The sequence below is a fragment of the Onychostruthus taczanowskii genome, unplaced genomic scaffold (assembly GCF_017590055.1).
Source record: "Onychostruthus taczanowskii isolate IOZ18803 unplaced genomic scaffold, ASM1759005v1 scaffold43, whole genome shotgun sequence".
NCBI classification, from domain to species: Eukaryota; Metazoa; Chordata; class Aves; order Passeriformes; family Passeridae; genus Onychostruthus; species Onychostruthus taczanowskii.
The window spans coordinates 6,547,990-6,560,744 of NW_024501792.1; positions in this window are offsets into that span (position 1 = coordinate 6,547,990).

Sequence of the window (12,755 nt, forward strand, 5' to 3'; positions counted from 1 at the left end):
CTGCAGTGATCCCTGGGCGAGCTGTCAGGGATTCTGAGACCTTTCAGGAGCCCTGCTGTGCTATAAATAGAATTTATTGTGATTTGTTTCCCACAGAAGGCAGCTCTTTCACATTTTATCTCTTTCTTCATGTAAACACAGAACAAAGTGAGGAAGGCTTTCTCTCAAGATCAAAGTGTGTGTGGAACTCTTCCCCTGGATCATTTACATCACTGCACTGTGTGTGAAGCATTTCCCAGCTCTGCCTGTCTCACCTGCCAGGGATTAAAGGCTGCACTGCAGCCTGAGTTCTGTGCTCATGACTTAGCACCTCACATCCCCTTCTTTAAATAACAGTACTTTCATAGTAAATCCCACAAATACATCGTTTACAGAGGGCTTTTCTACTCTTAGTTCTTCTGCTACTGTTCTGTCTGTTCCTGGCTCTGCTGTTGCTTGGATTTGGCTTTGTTTTGCAGTCAAGTTGTCCTTGTTTCCTGAATTTCTGTATGTAGGATCAGTCTCTCTCAGACAGGAGTAGTAACAGACCCTGTGCTTCATGGTCATGTGCCAGGTTCCTCTGAATGTGTCTCACCTCTCACTCAGGAGTTTCCCAGCAGATGTGTTGAAAGGAACATCACTCCAGACTTGCTCTCCATTAATAGACATTTTGGACTTCAGCTTTTAAACTCTCTTTTTATCTCAGAAGCACAAAGGCCCTCCCTGATATCTGCAGTTGGGCCATAGTGGCACCACAGGGAATGGGGGAATCTGGGGGGAGAATGCAACCTCTTAATTCTCCCTGTACCTCCAGAAAGCAAAGAAACCTCCGGTGACCCCACAGAATTGCTCAAAAGGGAAAGGATTTGTTGCATTCCTGAACAGATGCACTTTTCCTTTGGATAATACAGGTTTTCTGCCCTGTGAATTCCTTTAAGTGTCTGCCCATGTGATGAGCTGAGCTGACACTGAAGCACATCAGCCATGACCTGCTGATTTTCCCTGCTCTGTTTTTGCTCCTGACCCTGCTCTCCTGGGCTGCTCAGGCTGGCCCCTGCAGGCTGATACTCCACCTTGGACCAGTCCAGGCTGCACATTCACAGACCAGACACCAGTGGCTGGGAGGATTCCTGTCCATCACAAGTGCTCCAGACTGGCACTGATGGGTTTTGTCCTGCCCCTGGTTCCTGAGGCCTAATTCCTATCATTTTCAGTAACATCCACTCCAATCTCACCTCAGCAATTTCCATCCCTCAGCTCTCCCTGGCTGCCTCCCCACGGTGTGGATAACAGCCCTAATTCCAGAGATGCTCAGCACAGCCTGCAGCCCCTGCTGTGGCCTTTAGGCTCAGCCCAAGACTTAGGCTGTGAAAAGCCTGGCTTCAGAACCTCCCAGCTGAACCCAGAGCTGGTAAAGGCATTTTGTGCTCTTTCGTCCAGGGTCTGATGAAGCAGATTTTGTCCATCTGGATTAGAGTCTGCTTGTGCCCAGCAGATTGGTTAAAATGTTCCTGGGATTTATTACAGTTTAATGCCATGGAAGCTAAACAAATTTCAGGAACAATTTTGAGGCTCAGATCTCAGCAGGCAGCTATTTGCCTAATGTCCTACTTTTTTATACATCTCCTGCAGAAAGAAAATAGCTTTTAGTTACACGGGAACCTGATTATTGCCTGAAATACTGGCACTGAAAATTGCCCCTTTTCAGGCCATTTCCTGCTGTCAGGGGCATGCTCAGTGCCCTTGGAAGGTGCTGGGGAGCACGAGCTGCAGATCTAAAGGCAGGAACACTCTGCTTTGCCTGGGATATGCAATATTTCACCAGCAAGGCTTTTTCTATCCCCATCCTCCAGTTACTTTTGTGCTCCTAATTATTTCTATGAGTGTAATTGACTTGCAAGACATTCTTGGCTTGCAGAGTGCACGGAGTGAATTATTGACCCGTCACATGGGTCATTGATGTGAGGAGATGTCAGAACAAACTGGGTGCAAAGCAGCTACTCTGCATTCCTAATAGCAAATGTAAGCCATTAATAACTGTGCTGCCTTGCTGCACTCAGAGCCTGCCCAATTTGGGTTTGACATGCATATGGCTGAGTTCATCCTCAGTGTAATTTGAAATTCATTGGGCACGGACTTCAGCTCCTTCTGCCGCTTGAAAATCTCTCCTGTGCCGAGATGTGCTATGCTAATTCCAGCGTTCATGGCTGACTTGAGATGTTACATTTGAAAAATCAAATCCAATTAAATCAACTTATTACCAAGGTCAGAGACCAGCATTCAGTACATTCATTCCTTGCTATTTCACAGCAAGGAGTAAACTTAGGGAGCAGATTCTGTCTTAACCCAAAACCCAGCTGATCTGTCCTAATCAAATGGCTTTTGGCTGCAGGACCTAGGAAGTGCAGTCAAGTGATAAAGCATTCCCCAGAGTCCAAATAGCTGAGCTGAATTCCCAACTTTCCACTTTTTTGTGTACTATGAGACAAATATTCTCCTCTTGGTGCCTGTTCCATCTGCTGGTAAGATGGCAGAGGAAGGAGGGGGTTGGGTGGATAAATTCAGTGACTGCAAAGTTTTGAGTGTGGAGCTGTGGGCTGGTAACAGCATCAGCTTGCTGTAGTCAGAGTTGGAATGGAGCACAGATTTTAGGAGAGTCTCAAGAGATGCCCCATTGTTATATTGGCAGGCACCTGTTTATTATCTGTGAAGGAAAAAAATTCTGCGAATATAGTATCCCAATATTCTCAGCAAGGAGTGAAGCAGAGGGAATATACAATGGCTTTTGGAGGGGGACAAATATAAAGCTGATTTGCAGATCCTTTTGCAAATTAAAGTCTTAAGTTTGGATTTATGATGAGCTCCCACACTGTGCAAGGCTTTGTATTTAAATTACACCATCACCAAGAGCCCAGTGGCACTTTCTGCCTCTTATTTTTCAGTACCTAATGCAGTTCCTGCAGGAGGTCCTTATGTTCCAGACAGAACCAGACAGAAAAGAGAGAGCAATGTTGACCTCTTGGACTCCCTTTACGTATATCCCACTGTTTCATTTCCAGGGAAAAACAGCTTAACCTGTCCAGGCATCTCACATCCTTCCCACTCATTTAGGAGCTTAAATCTCAATGGAATTTTCTGTGGTGGTGATTCATTCCACCAACCTGAGGGAACTTACTCAAGTGACTCTGGTGCCTCAGAATTCCTCTCAGTTCTCAGAAACTGGCATTTCAAAGTGAATTGCTTCAAACTTCCCTGGATCATCAGCTACACAAGCAGTTCTAGGTACCAAGATTCCTTTTTTAAGTTTCTGCTTCTGTTAAGTGCCTAAGTTGAACCTGGGACTAAATTACTTCCAAAACTGAAGCTCTGACCTCAGCCATTAATGAGCTTTAAAAAATCTTGTATCAGTTGTGCCACTTCATGTAGGATTCAATTATGCAGCAAACTTTAGGATGTTATTTGAGCTTTCCAAAGTTCTACTAAAGTGGTGTAAAGCCCATGAAGGATTTACTCTCACCTCACTTTGCCCCTTCAAACATTTGAAGAGCCCAGGCAGCTCATTTAAGAGAGGCACCAGAGCTGCAGTTTAAATTTGAGGGCTGAAGGAGCTGCTCTTCAGGGCATCTCCTCTCACCCAGGGTGACAAGATTAGACACAGCCCCCAAATTTAAACAAAAAAAGGGAAGTGAGACGGATTCCTCTCGATATTAACAAACCTCCACACAGAGGGTGGCCATTCAGGTCGCAGCAGCTCTGCCCTGTGGTGCACATTTGTAGAACTGCCTGGTTTTCCCTTTGGGATGGGCATTCCAAGGGCTTCCAGCAGTACCTGGCAGCTTGTTGCCCGTTCTGGGCTCCTCTGTGCACAGCTCTGCCCACAGCACACAGTGGCTGGGAGAGTTTATTAAAGCCTGAGCTGAGTTAAAGTCCCTTGCCTTTCTCATGCAGAGGACGCAGGTTCCCATGTCCCTGCCCTGCTTTCCTCACCAAAACCAAGCTATTCAAACCACCACACTGGGCCAAGCAAGAAGGGAACAAACCCTTACCTGGGTGAGGCTCAGCAGGGAGGATGAGCCCTCATTGGCCCCGTGCTGCTCCCAGCTCCTGCTCTGGGGACAGGACTCCTGATGGGGGGCAGCCAGAGCGCTGGAACTGAGCTCTAAAGCTCCTTTTCTCTGTGGGCAGGCTGAGCTGCAGTCCAGGCAGGGCGTGTGGTGCTGGTGCAGCTTTGGGATTGTGTGCCCAGGGCACACACAGCGGGCACTCCTGGGGCGCCCTGGCTGGGAAGGGGAGGTTCCATTCCCGTGTCAAACTGCCCTCGTTCCTGCTGTAATCCAAAGATTTAGGGATGTGCCTTGATCATAGGGGGCTGAGGTGAGCTGCTGAACCCACTACAGCCCTCTGGAGCTCTGAACTCCTCTCGGGAAGGGCCTTTCCCACCACCACCCCTGCAAGAACCCCACAGTTCCCCAGGATGTGCTGCTCACCAGTGCTGGGGTGGGTCCACGGGACTTCTGCCAGAGAGGTGAATTCCCCGAGCTGCACTCTTACATTTCTCCTGTCAAGGACAAAAAACAAATCTGGATGGAGCTGGAACCCAGCAAGAATCCCAAATCCCATGGCAAGAAAATGAAGCATGGGAGTCTCTCTCCCCCACCTCCCACCACCGTCTCCTTCACATCCAAACACAAATCCATGATTGAGGCTTAGTGCTCTTTGCCCTCATCCCTCCCCACTCCATACAACGCTCCCACTAAGCAGGGCTGTGTTTCCAATTCTCCACACACTCTCCCTTCAATGTCTTCTTGCCAGCCTAGGTTCTGTCTGAAGTAAGGACCTCCTGCAGGAGCTGTAGAAGATGCCAAGCAGTAAAAGGCACAAAGAACCACTGGACAACTGATTTAGGTACTCAGAGAGCCCATCCCTAGAGTTCCATGCCCTCTGCATCCAGCTCCAGCTCCTCATCCCTGTGCTCTGTGTGCCTTGTCCAGCTCCCCCAGACGCTGCCAAGCAGAGCCTGGAGGGATCCAACAGCCCCAGCTGTGATCAGGGACCTGGAGCCAAAGGCTCTGTGCCTGTCTCAGGGACACTGCCCCGTGCATGGAGAACACCTGGAACTATGAGAAGCTCTCACACTGCACCTCTTTGGGCTTTTGGGACAGAGTTTAACTCAAGAGTGGCAGCTCTCAGATAAGTACCTATGGAAAAAGGCCATGGTGGAGGAAATACAGGCTGAGCATGAATGGCCACTTGTTCCTTCATGATCATTCAAACCATTACCTGGTTATTTTTGTAATTCTATAGGGGAGATTTTCCCCCTCTTGTGCACTAAAGTTGCATGATGCAGAAAATTGGTTTGTTTAAGCAAGAGCTCTTATGATGTCTTTCATCAAATGTTCTCTGAGAACATTACTAATAATTCATTAAAGCAGCACTGTCAGCTGGAACACTTTTAATTACCATTTTCTGACAAGTGAACCCTTAAGTGGTATGCCCTGATTTTTAAATTTATTACTAACACATATGCAGATTTTTTCCCTTTCCCTGCTGATGTTTATAGGGGTTGAGAAAAGCAATTGACTGTGGGATTAAGGAAGTGAACCATGCACTACACGTTGTCATGCCCAAAATGGAAGAGAATTTAAGGGTGGTTACTTTTTTTAACTTTAGAAGTTTAGAGAACCTTGTTCCTAGAGCTCTGAGCATCTCCTGCAGCTGAGCTGGGGGAACTTCTGCTCTGAGCTGTTGTTTCTGGGGAACTGAAACACCTCCCCAGCTCAGGTAGGGCTGTGGAAACCCTGAGCTGATGCTCATTAACTGTCCACTTGCACACACTTAATTAGCCCTTCAGTTACTCTGAAGTTGCTGAAGTCACTCTGAAGCCCAGGCGGCTGCTGCTAACACAGGGCTAAACAGCAGTGCTGGGAGGTCCCACACAAAGCTGACATGCTCTGAGCTTGTAGCAGCTTATCCCACCCTGTTTTTTCCCAGAGCTGAGGCTGAAGGCCCTTCTAGCCCCATGTCACTGTCAGAAATGCATTCAGCATTCCCAACAGAAGCAGTGACTGAGCTGCCATCAGCTGCACTCGGTGGCTGAGGGGACTGCAGCAGATGCAGAGCTTTTCTTTGGCAGTGTTCTCCTCAGTAGCTGCTTAGTGGGAGCAGAAATGAAGGCACAGAAGTGGCAAAGAGCTGCCCAAGGAGAGGGGAGCCAGTGATAAGGCAGACTAGAATCCACAGATGCTATTCCACAAAAAAAAAAAAAAAAAGGATTTTTTTGTTCCCTTGCTGTAGTCTTGACATGGCAAATTTGTGCAAGGAGACAGAAGGGACAGTATATAGGGAAGTATGATGGGAAAACAGTAGAACCCTTACCTTGTGTCTCACCCAGTGCAGAAGGGAGATGGAGAGGAGCTGCCCGTGTCCTCCTGAGCAGGGAACTCCCACGGAACTTGGGTCCAGCAGCTCCTGCATCTAAGGAAGAGAGCCCAAGGCCCTCCTTGGCTTTTATGTGTGGCTGTGGCAGGTCAGACTTGCTGCCAGCTCATCTGTATGCAATGGCTCATTAATGCTGGGCCTCATCTGCACGGGGCATGTGGAAGGCAGGGGAATGGGCTGCAGGATGGATGGGGAGGCAGCGAAGAGCTAGGCTGCCAGAGTTAAACAGTAATGCAGCGTTCCCTGGAGGAGTGACGTTACTGCTGCTGCCCAACGCCTGAGCCTCGTGTCCCAGTCCACCAGCACAGGCACAGCATGGGTGCCTTGGCCACCTGTGAGCTCCAGGCCTTGCCTTTGCACAGGGAGTTGGTTTGGGCAAGAACCAGGTGCCTCTTGATGACCCCACATGCTGCAGAACCCTCTGCAGCCTGATGTAATGGGGCTGTGCTCTGTGAGCTGGCTGTGTCCTTGCCCAAACTCCTGGTCTAACTTCTCCCCCAGGTCTGAGCTGAACCTGAGTCCATCTGAGCCCTTTGCAGAGGGGAGGGGCTGCAGGAGTGACCCCACTGGGTCTGCAGGAGTGACCGACTGAGTCTGCAGGAGTGACCCCACTGGGGCTGCAGGAGAAACATCACTGAGGCTGCTGTTTGTCTCTCTGTATTTCTGTCACCTTGGAGCTTAAACCAATGTCCATCTTTGGTAGTTCTCCATCCTCTGAGGTCCCCTGAGGGACCAAGTGCCAAGGCTAGGGCTGCAGGACAAACATCACTGAGGCTGCTGTTTGTCTCTCTGTATTTCTGTCACCTTGGAGCTTAAAGCAATATCCATCTTTTGTAGTTCTCCATCCTCTGCACCCTGAGGGACCAAGTGCCAAGACCTGGGATGATCCCCTACACCTGCAGACACACAGACACGAGGTGTCTGATAAAGCCAGGTCTGGTTCCACTCGTGCTCAGGAGGCATCTCCTCTTCTCCCTCTCAGGCAGGTGTCCAAGGCTGCACTGCTTTGTGGAGGTGCCCATCCCTCTCCATCAGCAGAGGATGGCTGGGGCAGGCTGTATCCCTGAGTTTTGGAGGCCCTGCTGTAAATAAATGAGTTCTTCCCTCAACAACCCCAGCCTGGAAGCTGCTCTTTCTTTGGGGATAGAGCAACAAGTGCCCGGTGCCTCTGGCCACCATCAGGGACAGCTGGAGATGGGATCCTCCAAGGCTTGAGGACCTTGGGAACAGGATTTGGATGATCAAAACAAGTTCTTTAACACCTGGGCAGAGGCAGGTGTGCTCAGAGTGAACCAGAGGAGCTCTGTGGCTCAGGGAGGCAGTGTGTGCCCCACAGCTGCAAGGACAAAAGCACAGGAACAAGGAATTAACTCTGCTATTAGACACCCCTTGTTCTAATAGCTCTGCCATTAGTAACAAATTTGATCTCACTCAGGCAGCCCTTTTCATCTGCAGAGCATGTCAGTCCCTGTTACACCTCCTGGCAGGCAGCTGTGTCACACCAACACCTTTGGGCTTTTACAGCACCAGGAGCTGAGGATGGAATTGCTCCAGACCCTTTACCAGGAGCTGATTGATGAAGTATACCCTGAAAGAACCTGGTTATTTTTATACCCTACCTACTACACTCAGGATTCCCATCTTTTTCACCTATTGGCAGTTCATGATAGCACAAATTAATTTTCTTGCATCACTTAACACACTGCAGATTGTTTAACATAATTTTCCAAAGCATCTGGCTGGTTCTCCTGCACTGAAACTCAATGGGATTTTTCCCTCTAGCTTCAAAGACCATAGCTGAGCCCTTAAAGGGATTTACTTCTGTTAAATATTATCCTCAAAACTGAGAAATTAAAAGCAAATGAGCTTTCTTCCTTTTTCCTCTAAGACATGTCAAAAGAATATTATAAAATAGAATAGCCTTCCCCAGCTTTCAGAGACTCCTCAAGTGAATTTCAATTGCAGGTTTTTAGGAAAGAGTGTAATTAACAACTTTAATTTCTGAAGCCAGAAAATACATTCTATATTTAGCATGAAAAAAAAGCAGAGCAGGAGGAGGGGAGTAAATGACCTAGATTTTCACAAGTGACAAATGACTCCAAGGTGCTTGGAGCCCCCTTGGATGGCAGGGATTCCCACATAGTGCAGAAGGATTCTTCTCCTTGTCTCTCATGTTGGACATTCCAAACCACCCAAGGCACTCTTGGAAATCCAAGGGGTTGTGTTTGTAAAACTGTTTATTTTATTCACCTCGGGTAATAGTCCCAAAATTGCATCCATAACCAAGCAATTAAATCCCATTTTCAGCAGCCCAACATTGCCTACTTTTCTGAGCTTCCTTCATTGTTTTCCTGGAAATGTGTGTGATGAGAGCATCTCCCACCAGGAAAAATGGGGAAAACAAGGCATGACTGAGATCCCATTGCCAGAATGTCCCTTGCTATATTTGCATTTTCTTGTCTTTCAGCATTCTGTTTGCCACGATAAAGGCAACATTTTCTATAAAAAGCAAGAGCCTGCTTGCCTACCAGCAGTTTTTCTGTCTAAATGCTGATAATCTCTGTTCTGTCAAAAGAAACATTCAGTGCTTTTATCTCTTGGAATGGTTATTTATGGAGAGGTCTCTCGAAGATGCAATCAAAGATACAGACGTTAAAAATAGGAGGCGAGTGAGTCCTGCAGGCGGTTGTTTATTCATTAACCTCGGTGCAGGAATCCTGGCAGCCTCCCAGTCCTATACTGACGGTGTGCTGGGCACGGGAGGGATGTGAGCTGCAGTGCTGGGAGAGAGGGTCCATCCTTCCCAGGACAGGTGATCCATCCTTCCCGGGGGACATGATCCCTCCTTCCCAGGAGAGGTGATCCCTCCTACCCAGGAGAGGTGATCCATACTTCCCAGGGGACATGATCCGTCCTTCCCGGGGGAGATGATCCATCCTTCCTGGGAAAGGTGATCCCTCCTTCCTGGGGAAGATGATCCCTCCTTCCTAGAGGAGATGATCCGTCCTTCCCAGGGAGGTGATCCATCCTTCCCAGGAGAGGTGATCCCTCCTTCCCAGGGAGGTGATCCCTCCTTCCCAGGAGAGGTGATCCCTCCTTCCCAGGAGAGGTGATCCCTCCTTCCCAGGGAGGTGATCCCTCTTTCCCAGGAGGGGTGATCCATCCTCCCGGGGCTGAGGCGCGCTGAGCGGGTTCCAGCCGTGCTGGAGCAGCAGGGACAGGGGGCTGAGCACTCACTCTGCTGTCTGAGCACCTCTGAGTCACTCCCAAACCTCCCTCCCTGGGAATAAGCGCCATCATAGTGCAGGAAATGTGAGAGCGGGGTTTTGGCTCCTCTTGGCTTCCACGCCAGCCTTCCCTAAATAATCTGAGCACGCAGGCAGGCAAGCAGAGAGTGTAAATCTCTGAGTGCCTGCAATGGAAGAACTGCCTTACAGATGGAGTAAATTATACCCCTCATCCCTCCCAGCACCTTCAAGCCTTGCTAGTAATGAAAGCAAAGGGTTTGTAATCACTTCAGCCTCACACGTTCTGAGGCAGCAGCTCGGTGAAGCCTTGTCCTCCTCTGCTGAGTCTAATGACAAAATTTAAATGCACAGGCTGTTTTAAACGCATGTGGGACCCCAGAAAGGCAGAGACCAGTGGGATTGGACTCTGGGAGGTCAGACACAGCAGCAGGGCCCTTGTGTTCTCTGCTCTCTTCTTTACAGAGCACTGAGGATGGGCCCAGAGATGGGAAATCCCTCCTTGCACTTGACAACATGAGAGATGCCCTGGCAAGTTATCATGGAATCACAGAATCATGGAATATCCTGAGCTGAGAGGGACCCACAGGGGTCATCCAGCCCAGCTCCTGGCCTGGCACAGGAAAGCCCAACAATCCCACCCTGTGCTTGGAATGTTGTCCAAACCCACCCCTCCACTGCCCATCCTGAGGATGCTGAAGTCACCCTGAGGTCTCCCCGCAGCCTCCTCCTCTCCAGGCTGAACAAACCAAGTTGTTTTGTGTCTTTCTGACACGTTCACACACTTCATTCTTCATTTTCAGAGAACTGATGAAGAGAATTTAGCACTGTCTTTGAGTTGTTACATTGGAGCAGCTCAGCTGCCATAAAAAATTCCTAAAACCGTGGGATCCAACCCCGGGTGCCTGGCAAGGCCTCAGGGGACAACACCTCTGCTGGCAGTGCCACGTGGGGAAAGTGGGACTTATGCAACTCTGCTGATGGAGGGAATTATCCCCCAGCACAGCTCCTCACCTGTATTTACCTGTAAAGCTGGCTGCTCAGCAGAGCAGGGAGTGCCAGGGAAGTCCTTCCTTGCCTGGCACTGTAGGGCTCCGCTCTCCATCCTGCCGGGCTCGGCTGCAGCCAGCACGGGCTGGGGGCTGTGGAGGGAGAATCCATCAGTGAATCCATCCATCCCCATCCAGGGACCGGGCACCGAGCGGGGAGTGGGAGCGGGATGGGAGTGGGATCAGAGCAGGGATGGGAGCAGGGATGGGAGCGGGATGGGAGCAGGGATGGGAGCGGGATGGGAGCAGGGATGGGAGCGGGATGGGAGCAGGGATGGGAGCGGGATGGGAGCAGGGATGGGAGCGGGATGGGAGCAGGGATGGGAGCGGGATGGGAGCAGGGATGGGAGCGGGATGGGAGCAGGGATGGGAGCGGGATGGGAGCAGGGATGGGAGCGGGATGGGAGCAGGGATGGGAGCGGGATGGGAGCAGGGATGGGAGCGGGATGGGAGCAGGGATGGGAGCGGGATGGGAGCAGGGATGGGAGCGGGATGGGAGCAGGGATGGGAGCGGGATGGGAGCAGGGATGGGAGCGGGATGGGAGCAGGGATGGGAGCGGGATGGGAGCAGGGATGGGAGCGGGATGGGAGCAGGGATGGGAGCGGGATGGGAGCAGGGATGGGAGCGGGATGGGAGCAGGGATGGGAGCGGGATGGGAGCAGGGATGGGAGCGGGATGGGAGCAGGGATGGGAGCGGGATGGGAGCAGGGATCAGAGTATGGATGGAGCAGGGATCAGAGCAGGGATTAGAGCAGGGATCAGAGCAGGGATGGGAGCGGGATCAGAGCATGGATGGAGCAGGGATGGGAGAAGGGATGGGAGCAGAAGTGGGATCAGAGCAGGGAGCAGGATGGGAACAGGGATGGGAGCAGGGAGTGGGATAAGGGGCTCGTGGCACCTTAAGTGGAGGGTGTGCACAAACAGCAGAGTCAATTCTCTTTTCTAGTTACTGAATCCTTCTTTCAGTGAGTTAAGTTGAGCCTACAGAAGATGAGATAAGGCTTGTACTGATAAAGAGCCATGTTCCTGCACTGGCAGCCATGTCTTTATCACCTTCCTTGCACTCCTAAGCAAAGGAATCCATGGAAAAAATGAGTGAGTGCTCTGAACAGTGGCACTGGCACCTGACTCAGAGGTATCTGAAATCTCTCCTTCTGCTTGAATCTTGAAAAACAGAAGTTTGAAACTCTGTGAGTAGGAAAGTGTTTGAAGCCACAAAGAACTGGTCAGCAGGTAACACCTGCTGACATTTTGTTTCCAGATTTTCAGCTGGGTTTGTCTGGTACCATCAGGTTTCTGACGGACATTGGAACTCTCAAGCTCTCACCCTATCTAGTGCACATGGTGGTAATAAAAGTGTTAATTAGTAGCTGCAACTCGGTGACAAAGTTAATTAATTGGGTAGAAGAAGGAGCACAGATGTCCCAGGTACACACAGCACACCAAGGTTTTTCTGAGCAGCAATTGATCAAATACTCTGAAGCCTTAAAATGAGCTCACACTTCATTTCATCCTCTGCATGTTTCCTCTCACATTGGTTGCCAAATAAACTCACTTCTGGAAGCTCTAAAAAGGGAATTTGGGGAAGTTTAAGTTTCCTCAAGGGCCTGAGATGTTCCTAAATTGCCATTTGTGAGGTGCTGTCCCCAGACCAACCCCGGCGAGCCCCCGGGCTGTCAGATCCAGCTTTGCTGGGAGCACAGAGGTGTCTCCACACAGGTTTTCCTCTGGAGCATGTGACATCCTGCTTGCCTGAGCCAGCTTGGGAGCTGGATAAGGGGCAGGGTGGCACAGCCAGGCATGGGGACTGTTCCCTGTCTGCCAGAGCGAGAATATCCAAACAGGAAATAGCAGATTAGGGTATATTTGGCTTACTTATGTTGTCTTCTCAGGGCTGTGTTCAACATCACCAGCAAAATTGAGTTGGGAATAGAATATCATGTCTAGCTCTGGAGAACGGGTTCTGGAGAACCAGATGTGGACTTCTGCTAAATCTGCTGTCTGTGCCTCAGTTTTTCCAGCCCTGGAACTTCCCAGATGAAT